The 13,084-nt window shown below is 49.3% G+C and overlaps 1 protein-coding gene across 2 annotated transcripts in view; it reads left to right on the top strand.

Moving 5' to 3' along the window:
• Positions 1 to 13,084, top strand: part of SGTB (small glutamine rich tetratricopeptide repeat co-chaperone beta) — a 93,912-nt gene that overhangs the window by 35,490 nt on the left and 45,338 nt on the right. The gene's annotated exons all lie outside the window — the stretch shown is intronic.

The following is a 13,084-nucleotide window of genomic DNA, read 5'->3' as shown; positions in this document are numbered from 1 at the left end:
CACACAGGCAGACAGTCATGCGCGCGCGCGCACACAGGCAGACAGTCATGCGCGCGCGCGCACACAGGCAGACAGTCATGCGCGCGCGCGCACACAGGCAGACAGTCATGCGCGCGCGCGCACACAGGCAGACAGTCATGCGCGCGCGCGCACACAGGCAGACAGTCATGCGCGCGCGCGCACACAGGCAGACAGTCATGCGCGCGCGCGCACACAGGCAGACAGTCATGCGCGCGCGCGCACACAGGCAGACAGTCATGCGCGCGCGCGCACACAGGCAGACAGTCATGCGCGCGCGCGCACACAGGCAGACAGTCATGCGCGCGCGCGCACACAGGCAGACAGTCATGCGCGCGCGCGCACACAGGCAGACAGTCATGCGCGCGCGCACACAGGCAGACAGTCATGCGCGCGCGCGCACACAGGCAGACAGTCATGCGCGCGCGCGCACACAGGCAGACAGTCATGCGCGCGCGCACACAGGCAGACAGTCATGCGCGCGCGCACACAGGCAGACAGTCATGCGCGCGCGCGCACACAGGCAGACAGTCATGCGCGCGCGCGCGCACACAGGCAGACAGTCATGCGCGCGCGCGCGCACACAGGCAGACAGTCATGCGCGCGCGCGCGCACACAGGCAGACAGTCATGCGCGCGCGCGCGCACACAGGCAGACAGTCATGCGCGCGCGCGCGCACACAGGCAGACAGTCATGCGCGCGCGCGCACACAGGCAGACAGTCATGCGCGCGCGCGCGCACACAGGCAGACAGTCATGCGCGCGCGCGCGCACACAGGCAGACAGTCATGCGCGCGCGCGCGCACACAGGCAGACAGTCATGCGCGCGCGCGCGCGCACACAGGCAGACAGTCATGCGCGCGCGCGCACACAGGCAGACAGTCATGCGCGCGCGCGCACACAGGCAGACAGTCATGCGCGCGCGCGCACACAGGCAGACAGTCATGCGCGCGCGCGCACACAGGCAGACAGTCATGCGCGCGCGCGCGCACACAGGCAGACAGTCATGCGCGCGCGCGCACACAGGCAGACAGTCATGCGCGCGCGCGCACACAGGCAGACAGTCATGCGCGCGCGCGCACACAGGCAGACAGTCATGCGCGCGCGCGCACACAGGCAGACAGTCATGCGCGCGCGCGCACACAGGCAGACAGTCATGCGCGCGCGCGCACACAGGCAGACAGTCATGCGCGCGCGCGCACACAGGCAGACAGTCATGCGCGCGCGCGCGCACACAGGCAGACAGTCATGCGCGCGCGCGCGCACACAGGCAGACAGTCATGCGCGCGCGCGCGCACACAGGCAGACAGTCATGCGCGCGCGCGCACACAGGCAGACAGTCATGCGCGCGCGCGCACACAGGCAGACAGTCATGCGCGCGCGCGCACACAGGCAGACAGTCATGCGCGCGCGCGCACAGGCAGACAGTCATGCGCGCGCGCGCACAGGCAGACAGTCATGCGCGCGCGCGCGCACACAGGCAGACAGTCATGCGCGCGCGCGCGCGCGCGCACACAGGCAGACAGTCATATGCGCGCGCGCGCGCACACAGGCAGACAGTCATATGCGCGCGCGCACACAGGCAGACAGTCATATGCGCGCGCGCGCGCACACAGGCAGACAGTCATATGCGCGCGCGCGCGCACACAGGCAGACAGTCATATGCGCGCGCGCGCGCACACAGGCAGACAGTCATATGCGCGCGCGCGCGCACACAGGCAGACAGTCATATGCGCGCGCGCGCGCACACAGGCAGACAGTCATATGCGCGCGCGCGCGCACACAGGCAGACAGTCATGCGCGCGCGCGCGCGCACACACACAGGCAGACAGTCATGCGCGCGCGCGCGCACACAGGCAGACAGTCATGCGCGCGCGCGCGCACACACAGGCAGACAGTCATGCGCGCACACACAGTTACCTGTGGAGTTCATTGTGGAGGCAGTGCAGCTCCTGGACACTATTTGGTGGGGAAGCAAGGACTCCTTCCTGCTTCCCCTGCAGCAGTTATCCGGCGCTTCTAGCGCCGCCCCCGTCGCAGGGAAGCTCTGCCCCCGCCGCAAATTGATTTATATATATTTTTTTCAATTCCGGCCGGTCATGTGTGAGCTGTGTCGGCCGTATGGCACCCCCTGCACCATGGCGCCCTGTGCAGCCGCACAGCTCGCACACCCCTAAGGCCGGCCCTTGGCAGCATATAGTGTTTTGCAAGATTTCACACAGGGTCTAAAAGGCTAGTATAAAAGCAAAGCATTCGTTTTTTACTCATATACAATAGATGTGACAAAAATAGGAAAAATGGTTACCTGCTGGTAGGTATTTGTAGTAACCATGTAACCCAAATGTAATGAATACAATTCAAACCCTGTATTTCTAAATTAAAGATACTTTAAAAATAATGTAATTTTACACCTCTCCTCCTTGACAGTAGAAATGGTATGAATCACTGAACATGTATTTACTGCTTTGGAGGAGAGGGTAGCAGTCATTTTCAGTACATTCGCAGACATTAAATGAATGGCCAGTGACTCCAGCCACAGTTATTCATTCTTATTCTGACTGGTTATCATTCCTAGAGTATATTTAAATACCAACATACAAAATTATGCCCTGAGCTCAAATTTCCACTACTCCCTGGGCGGCAGCAATGACTATAGTACACATCAGCCCCAATACAATAGAAAAAACAAATAATATGGTTACTTGCGCACTGTTCCAAATCCATATGCACATTTAAATAACTGGAGTTTTTTTCGTGTTACTCCAAAGGCTGTTTGTTGTAAGCTGACCTGCCACATCTTAGGTGAGTCCTACAATAACACGACATTTTGCTCAAGTGTAAAATAACACAATGGGCTATGTTCGCCGGCGAACGGTTCCCTGCGAACTGTTCGTATTATGGGAGTATTATGGGAAAACGGAACTTGATAAAGGAAATGAATATTGCCTTTTTGTCAAGATAGGAAAATGACCGAAGACAAAGTAGTCTCTATAGTCTCTATGTATTTTGCGATAAGATCAGATTGGATGGAAAGAAGATTCGATTCAGAAAGAGGGGGAGAAGACGAATAGATTTAAGAGAGGTAAGTTTGCTGTAAGAACAGCTTTAACGGCTCTCTTCATGCATTGAGTTTTGGTCTAATGGCACATGCCACTCACTGATGCATTTTATCTACCAATAGGACTCTGTCAGAGCAACATGACATCCTATTAGCAAAACATACAGGGATAGTCACTAAATTGATCATTCAAAGTGAATTTCAAATTTTAAGGCTTTTGATTTAAACCACGCTTCCGCTAATTTTTGTGTCCTGCCTTTATTAGCAGAGTCTGGGAAGGTAGCTTTTAAAGCAGGACCAGCCAACATTTCATATTACAGCTTGGATAGGTTGTTCTGTTGATTGAATAACGTATGCTCTAATTGCTACCTTGTCAGTGACCGGACAAGGGCCATTAAAACCAGAATGCTAAACATGTTTGTTAAATTGCAAATATGGCTATTATCTGTGATGCTTTAGATTCAGTCCGCTCTTAGCAGTAACTTGTTTTCTATGTAGTATTTTCTGGATACAATATAAAACCTCCCCAATATGTCATCTCATTGCTTCTTTTTAAATGCAATTTACTCTGTATTGGAATTTTTTTTTGCATTTCCACAGTACCGGTGATCTATTCTCTCCTTGCAATCTCTAAACTTTACATATACAATTACTTAATATGACTCTTTAAAGCGCATCCTTAAATCTATTTATATCTATGACCGTACCTCCATGTAAATCTATCTCTACAGGTAATGCTCTGATCCCTAATGCTCTGACACTTCAATGAGATCAAGTGGTTTGGGTGCTTATAGTGTCCCTTTATTAACTACTAATATTGATCAGTTGGGGGATTTTTAAAAAATATATATATATATAATTTATTATTTTTATTTTTTTAGGTCAACATAATCTGTTGATTTTATCAATGCACTTTTTCTAAATATATTAAGTTTAATTTACAATAAGCTGCAATATAAACTTTTATAACAGTTTATGTAGCGAAGTTTACTCTGCTGTGTAATAATAACAGCAACATTATTCGCATAGATACATTTACCTTTACATACTTGTATCAGTATGCAACTTTTTTTTTTTTTTTTTTTTTTTACAACGCATGTGAATGGGCACATTCATGGCACGTACATGTTATCCAAGCTTAAAGGAACATTCGTATTCCTAATGCTATAGTGTTCTACTCACGATTTATATACAGGCCATAGCATCCTAAATGAAACCATAATTCCTAGATTTTACTATTAACATGACGTAAAGTCATGATTTTATTAAAGACACGGAGGCGAGTATTATGCTTCTCTTTCTTTAATTCTCCCTCAGCAGCGAAGAGAGATATATGCAAAAGAGATTAAAAAAGAACAAATAACATTAGCATATTGACAGTGCTATCATGGGTATCCACCCCCTTAGTATATAAGGTGTAGCACTTCCTGTTTCTAGCTCTTTTTTTCTGCGATCCGAAGACCAGATCCATAACTGAACGATAAACTTGGCCCGAACAGGAACAGTGGGCGGTAGTCAAAATTCCATTCTCTGATGATGGACTGTAGAACTTTGTATCGGCACTTCGACACCTTGACAGAATAATTCAGGCTAAAATGAAAGGAGAAAATATGGTAAAATCTGGTTGGTGACTGGATGTATCATATATCCCCACAAAGGTTATAACTTAATGTGTACAGCCTAATAGTCATGTCAGACTTCCGATATCTATCAGAATATGTCCACAGTAGCACGTAGTGTCACTTACCTGAGGGATGTATGAAAAACTTGCAAAAAGGTAGTTAGAACTCAAGGTTACATCCTCTCTGTGGTCGATATCCGTGTTAAATCCAATCCCTCCACCCAGGGAGGGCGGGAAGGGAATAATACTCGCCTCCGTGTCTTTAATAAAATCATGACTTTACGTCATGTTAATAGTAAAATCTAGGAATTTTATTAAAGACACGGAGGCTCCTATTATGCTCTTTCAAAGCTGAGCAATAACTCTTTCTGAAAAATGTTGGATTGGTTTAAAGTAGAAATTCCGGAATGTGGATTCCGTAGACCAATCTGTGGCCTTCAGGATATCCTCTAATCGACATCCTATCGTCGATGCTTTAGAAGCCATAGCGCCCCTCACCGAGTGGGCCGAGAAAACTTACGTCTATCCCGGCTGAAGCTAATAACCACTTGGGCCAACGTGCCAGCGTAGGTGTAGATACCGGGAGGTGCGGTTTCTTTAGTGAAATAAACAATGGGCCTTCGTTTGGTGATCGGAGGGAAGAAGTACGGGAATCGTATTCTTTCAAGCACAGTACTGGGCACAGCTTCGGTTGGTTCGGGAGGCGCGGATAGAAAACATGCTTAGTCGCTGATTTAGTTCTTCGTGAAATAGCAAATGACACTCCCTCCGGAGTGAATGTGCGGGCTTGTCAGTCTAAGGCTCGTACATCTGATACTCGTTTACAGGATAGTAAGCATAATATCATGAGCAATTTAGCAGACAGATGTTTAAGTGAGAGTGCCGAGTTGTCGGGCCACTCTTCTAAGAATTTGAACACAATGTTGACATCCCAAAAGGACCCGTATCTGGATTTTGGAGGCCGTGCGAAACGTATGCCTTTGAGTAGTCGACATATCAGGGGGTTCTGTCCGAGAGGACTTCCGTCTACATTATCGTGACCTGCCGAGATAGCCGATCTGTAGATGTTGACTGTACGGAACGCCTTGCCTGATTCGAATAATTGAGTGAGGAAGTCTAGTACCGACTTCACAGGAGCTGATATGGGATCCACTGATTTTTCCAGGCACCAATCGGACCAAACTCTCCATGCCGCCGCATATGTGCGCCGTGTTCCTGGTGCCCATGCGTTTGCCAAGAGTTGGGTAGTTGTTCTCGAAACCTCTGTGATTTCCCAGGGTCCCCTGAAAGGAGCCATGCCATGAGACGGAGGATTCCCCGTTCTATCAGGTCGTGGTTCTCTCCATCCGGATTGGTTAACAGGGACGTGTGATCCGGTAGTAGATGTGGGAAATCGATTGCCCGAGAGTCCGAGCAATCAGGTTGAACGGGGGAAAGGCGTATGCTCGTCCCCCGGTCCAGTCTTGAAGAAAAGCATCTGTTGCCAAGGCTTCCGGGTCCGGTCGCCAGCTGAAAAATTGAGGAAGTTGTGTGTTCAGTCTGGATGCAAAGAGATCCACACTCAGTGGACCCCATAGCCGTGCGATCTTGGAAAAGACCTTCGGTTGGAGTCTCCAATCTCCCAGATCCCTCAGGTATCTGGAGTTCCAGTCCGCTGTGTAATTGTCTAGACCTGGTATGTGTTCCGCGGTCACCGACACATTGTTTTGCAAGCAGTAATGCCAGAAGTCTCGAGCCAAAACCGCCAGGATGCGTGATTTGGTACCTCCTAAATGGTTTATGTATCTGACCGCCGAGATATTGTCCAACTTGAGGAGGATTGAGCAAGAGACGCCCCTGGGAGTGAGGCTGCGTATGGCAAATGAGGCCGCCAGTAGTTCCAGTGAGTTTATATGGAGGAACGATTCGTTTACTGACCATCTGCCTCCTGTGGAGATGGAGCCGCAGCGCGCGCCCCAGCCATGTAAGCTCGCATCCGACTCTATTATTATATCCGGAGTGGAACCGAAGATCGCTCGTCCGTTCCATGCTTCCATGTGGGTTAACCACCAGTCTAGTTCCTCTTTGGATTCCTCGTCTAGAGTGATGTTGGACTCGTACGATTGCCCGTTCCGTAGGCAAGACGCTTTCAGGCGTTGTAACGCCCGATAGTGGAGCGGTCCCGGGAAGATCGCCTGTATGGAGGCCGCTAGTAATCCGATTACTCTGGCCAGTTGTCTCAGGGAAATATGTGGACGGTGCATTATCTTCCTGATCTCCTTCTTGATGCTGGACATCTTGTCCGCAGGGAGACATAGAATTTGTTGTACCGAATCGACTCGGAATCCTGGGAATTCCATCCATGTTGAGATGGTTGTAGTACCGATTTTCTCCCAATTCACTAGGAAGCCTAGATTCTGTAGTAGGTGCAGAGTCCACGATAGATGTGATAGTAGAAGGGATCTCGCCCCCAACAGTATGAGGATATCGTCTAGGTAGATAATGAGACGAATACCGTGTAATCTGAGGAATGTAACCACTGGTTTCAATACTTTCGTAAAGCACCAGGGGGCGGAGGCTAGACCAAAGGGAAGGCAGCGGAAGCGCCACTTCCTTGCGCCCCATTGGAATTGTAGTAGATTCCTGTGTGTTGGGGTTATCGGGATTGTGAGATACGCATCTTGCAGATCGAGTTTCACCATCCAGTCTCCTGGGAGAAGGAGGTCTCGGAGGCAGTGTATGCCCTCCATTTTGAAATGATGGTATTGGATAAAGGCATTGAGGGGTCTTAGGTTGATAACCGGGCGGACACCCCCGCCTTTCTTTGGTACCAAAAACAGGTTGCTTACAAAACCTGGGGTTTCTAGAGGGACTTCCTCTATGGCATTTTTGTTGTGAAGGACCTCTATCTCTGCGGAGATGAGGTCGCGGTGTGACTGTGGCATGTGTGTCACCCGTGGGGGGGAATCCTGAAAGGGAAGACCTGTCAGTTCTAGGTGGTAACCCTCTACAGTCTGTAGCACCCAGCTGTCGGATGTGATTGTGGCCCACGTCTGTGAGAACAAAGCCAATCTGCCCCCCACATTTATATGGGAAAAATGGGGAAAAATCGTACTTACCATAAGGGCGTTTTCCTGGGGTTGTTCCTCTGCCGCCGCGGGCATTCCAAGCTCTTCCTCGAGAGGGGAAGAATGGTGTATAGGAACGTTCCTGGCTTTGCCTCTGTGTGTTGAAGGAGCCTCTGCCCGGTCTAGAGAAACCTCGGGGGTTGCGGCCGGGTAGACGGCTCCTACCTCTCCCGGCCCCACCGAAAACCTTTTGGTGGAAGACCCTCTATATAGATGCTTGGGCTTTGTCAAGGGCTGTGAATGTTTTAACATAGGAGCCCAGATCTTTGACGAAGGAGTCTCCAAATAACAGACCCTTAGCTGCGGCCCCTGGTTCAGAGGAGGCCATGCTTGCCAGTTTAGGCTCAATTTTTAACAGGATAGCCTTCCTGCGCTCCGTAGACATGGCAGTATTGGCGTTGCCGATCATGCAGACCAGGCGTTGGAGCCAGCCAAATGCCACCTCAAAATCTAATGTTGCCTCGCCCGACTGAGCTGCCTCTAGCATCTCATAAAGTTTCGTAATGGGACCCAGGGTGTCGAGGAACTTGTCCTGACAGTTACGGAGGGAATCGTCCAGTCCCCTCTTAGGTTTCCAGCCTGTCTTGGCCAGAAACTGGGCTATCTGGGGGTCCACTTCTGGGGTTTTTGCCACAGCATCAGGAATTATGGGTCGGGGGCATTCTGCTCTCAATTTATTACGGCCCTCTTGAGAGAGGGACTTACGCACCCTGAGGGCCAGGTATCGGGCGATATGTTCGGAGGGTTCCCACTCAGCAGAGCGTGGGTGTCTCAGGTTGTCTGGATCGAAAAGCGGAACCTCTTTAGGGTCGCCTTCAGTATCTGCCTCGGTCGCCCCTGAATGTGCCAAGGCACGTGTTGGTGCTAAGGGGATTTGTTTTCCCTGGAGGCTTTCGCCCTCTGAGAGCTCGTCCTCGTACGGATCTGAGTACGGGACGTCAGACCCCTCATCCCCCTCCTCGTCTGAGTCAGACATTATATCTTGGGCTCTTGCCCGTTTCCAGTCTCTGGTAGCCGTAGCTCTCCCAGAAGCTCTACTGCGCAGTTTTTGCGCGCCATCTTGGACAGCCTGAGGCATGTCAATCAGAGCAGGTTCAACCTGCGTGGGGGGGGGTCCTGTGAGTGTTTGCGCTTGCCCAATGACTTGCGCCCCGGTAGTGTCCCTACAGGGGGGGTCAGGGCCAAGGTCGGGGTAGTTTGAGGCTGTACCTGCCTGAGTGCAAGTGCAATGGAGTCTGATATGGTAGAGGACATAGCGCCCATGGCCGACGATATGGCCTTAGAGATAGAGTTGGACATGGTGGTGTCCAGAAGGCATTGGAATTCCTCTGAGCCCATCAGTCCAGGGTCAACCTGGGGGTCAGGGTTAGTATTGGTCATAGGTGGGCTAAGTTTGCCAGGGAACTTATCACCAGATTGCATGGTAGATAATGAGTGCAAGTGAGAAAATAATAAAAGCAAATATAAGTGACAGGCAGTATCAGGATTGATTAACCCAGATACAGGATGGGAAAAACAGTGTAGATGGAGGGTAAATCCAAGGCAGAGAGGGTTGAAAAGGACTTTACCCGTCTGGAGCACGATAATCAGCGTGTGAGCGGAACAAAATCCGTGAAAACACGATGCAGAAAATGGGTGCCGCCTTAATCGGCGACAGAAACCGAAAAAATGGCCGCCGCGAGCAAACTGCGCATGCGCGCCACTCGCGAGCGGCGGGAAAATGAAACCGCCGCGTGGGTAAAAGTAGATCCGGCCGGCGGCAAAGCAAATAGTGCCCGGAAGCGCCGCGGGGGTGTTAGACGAGCCCCGCCGGCGAAACCCGGTAGTGTGTGACCGGGGGGAGAGCCCCACCCGGAGGGGGGGCGAGGGGAAAGGAAAATAGCAGAGCCCAGAGGGTGAACAGAGGGCAGCCCGGCCACACAGAGAATAGGTGGAAATACAGCAAATAAAGTAGAATATCTAAGACAATAATTAAGTAAATAAATAAATAAGTAAAGTATGTAAAGGTGGGATAACGGCAGAGAATATCCCAACAGTAGAGTAAATCAATACCATATGTCACAAGTTAAACCCACCAGAGTACAGCATAAAGTAAAATAGAGTGTACTTATCTGAGGGAGCAGCGAAGAAAGAGGAAGAAACAGGAAGTGCTACACCTTATGTACTAAGGGGGTGGATACCCATGATAGCACTGTCAATATGCTAATGTTATTTGTTCTTTTTTATCTCTTTTGCATATCTCTCTCTTCGCTGCTGAGGGAGAATTAAAGAAAGAGAAGCATAATAGGAGCCTCCGTGTCTTTAATAAAATACTAGCTTTAATTATAATTTCCATTATCATGCTGCCTCCTGTGCCGTTTTCCTACAGGCTGTCTTCCTGTTCAGTACAATGAATGGGGACAACAATTCATTGGCAGCTAGTGCCGTACCCTTCCAATCAAATGCTTCTCGTAGACAATGCGCGAAGACGTCAAAAGGCACAGAACAGAGTATGACTCGGTTATAGAAGTGGAAGCACAATCTAGTGGCTGCCGGGAAGAAAATTACTAGAGGTGTGCTTAGCCCTACAGTTAATTTTATTTTTATTTTTTTGCTGTGCATAGAGTAACAAACAGGCTTGTATTGCCACAACAACAGGTACAAGCTATTGAAAACAAAAAGAATACGGAGTAAACAATATCATGGCATTGAAAAAAACAGCACAATTTTTTAGTAAGTAGGTTCAAGCTAGGTACATATGTCTAATACATTGGTTTAACTAGGCGGGTGGGTACTCGAGGCGAGTTAGACATGGTTATTGTCAAACAAGAAAGTATATGGTAAAACAAGCTGTTCATGAGTGAATTAGCGAGCTACTGTCTGATTATAGAAGCAGGGTATTCAAACTGACAGAAGGGTTAGATCGTTATGAGTAAAGCGTGTACGATAGCTATGCATGCAGTTTCCGCCATCTTGTCAGGTACCCATTATCTAGATTTACAACAAGACTACCTTCTTACTACCTACCTGTACTACCTAGCATATATTCGGTAAATACATGTTTGGCAGTTCTGTCGGGTTTAGTAGTGTTAGTACCACCAGGTGCCCCTAATGTGAGGAAGTGTATATATAGACTACAGCTGGCCCTTCCTTGCAATGACTGAGTGACCGTGTGATATGAGAGTCCAGAACTCTAGTGAGTAGTTAATCTTTGCTGAGATGTACTCATCCAATGCCTGTGGATGGAGCTTCCGCGATACCAGTGTGCAGCATTCTGCTGGGTGGTGGTGGGGGATGGCTACTATTACATGTTGCCTCTTTAGGGTGTTTATCCCTGCCGACCGCAGACTCGGAGCCTCCGGGTTCCACTCCTCCTGCCACAGGTTTTTCTGTGCCGTCTCCATCTGGCGGTGTGCTATACACCAATATAGGTAGACTTTGCTGGATAGCCGCATTGGCGGGGTCGGGAGGTAGGTTTACCTCGAGGCACTGTGGCTTTGGCCTTCTGGTCTTCTGCCTCATTGCTGGAGTAGGACGCGCTTAACCCACTGAGTGGGAGTCACGTCTTATGGTTCGGGAGATCGGCCACCTCCCCCGACCACCTAGATCTCAATGTGCTGCACGGGTTCGTGGGACATGAAAAGGGCTAATCTGCGTGATAGGAGTAAGTTATATCAGCTTGAAGCACAGCACGTCCGCCCGCCAATGCGGTTCAGACCCCCCCCCCCTCCCCCTCCCCCTTAGCCCTACAATTTAAACAGTGATCTATCTACACAACAGAAATGCCACTACACCCAGGCCAGTTTATTGAGATGAAGTGATATGGGTGCTATAGTAGTCCTTTAAATTATATTTGTTGTATACATATTGGCTAGCTGTGTGATTGTGCAGTTCTTTTATAATCTGAGGTTCTATACCGTATGAAACTGTACCGCAAGCATACTGCATGTCAGATTATTGTGTGAAAAATACCACATGGTCTGGCGTATATTATCTTGGTAGAAAACATACAATAAAAAGTATATGTTTACTTGTCCAGAAGGAAGGAGTGTAATCCTACAAGGCAGAGGTTCCTAACCCAGTCCTCAAAGCTTACCAGTGGCCCAGGTATTATCAATGGGAACAGAATTGGAAAATGCCTAAATCCTGCACTCTTGGTGTGTCTTGAGGACTGTCTTGGGAACCACTGTTAAACCGTACTTGAGAAGCATATAATCCATTTAGCATATACTTGTATAAACACCAGCTAAGCTGGCATGAGCATCATGCTTATCGAAAGATAAGCTGAATAATTGAGGAGATATCATTTCATATGTGATTAGAGCTGCAGTGCCTTAGATAAAGGTGATCAATCACTTCTGAGTGTAAAGCTATGTTTTTTAATACCGGAGTAAATGTTGGCAATTAGGTATGCCCTTATTGTAATTATTTTGAACTAGCAGGAGATGCCTGGTGTGTGATGCACATTTAGTGTCTAATATTTGCCTGTGTATGACCTGGGGATCTCTGGAAATGATACCCAGAGAAGAAATGTGCACAGCATTTCAGAAATATAAGGACACAGATTGCCTCATATTGCAGCAGGGTTAAGTGTATTTTATGTTTACTTAAAGGACCACTATAGGCACCCAGACCACTTCAGCTCAATGAAGTGGTCTGGGTGCCAGGTCCCTCTAGGGTTAACCCTGCCTGCTGTAAACATAGCCGTTTCATAGATACTGCTTTGTTTACATATGGGTTAATCCAGCCTCTAGTGGCTGTCTCATTGATTTTCACAGTGAGAAGACGCCAGCGTCCATAGGATAGCATTAAGAATGCTTTCCTATGGACTGGCTGAATGCACGCGTGGCTCTTGCCGCACATGCGCATTCAGCCGATGACAACCGAAGGAGGAGGAGAGTCCCCAGTGCCGAGGGAGCCCGGTGCTGGAGAAAGGTGAGTGTTTAACCCCCTTCCTCCAACTTTAGCCTGGCGGGTGGGGGACCCTGAGTGTGGGGGCACCCTCAGGGCACAATAGTGACAGGAAAACAAGTTTGTTTTCCTGGCACTATAGTGGTCCTTTAAAGGAAGACCACCACTAGAGAGGTGTTTAACCCTGCAATGGAAACATTGCTATGTCTACAAAACTGCAATGTTTTGCATTCAAAGGTTAAAACTAAATAGCAACTGCACCCAGACCTCTTCATTGCAATTTAGTGGTACTTTAATGTATGCTGGGGGAGTTAAACTATCACCCGCTGAAGGCGACTGGTCATCGGTAATAAAACGTCCGTCATACCACTGAATCAAAATGTTGAAATGT

This window comes from Pelobates fuscus, chromosome 5 (assembly GCF_036172605.1).
Source record: "Pelobates fuscus isolate aPelFus1 chromosome 5, aPelFus1.pri, whole genome shotgun sequence".
Taxonomy (NCBI): domain Eukaryota; kingdom Metazoa; phylum Chordata; class Amphibia; order Anura; family Pelobatidae; genus Pelobates; species Pelobates fuscus.
This window is presented reverse-complemented; position numbering and strand designations above follow the sequence as displayed.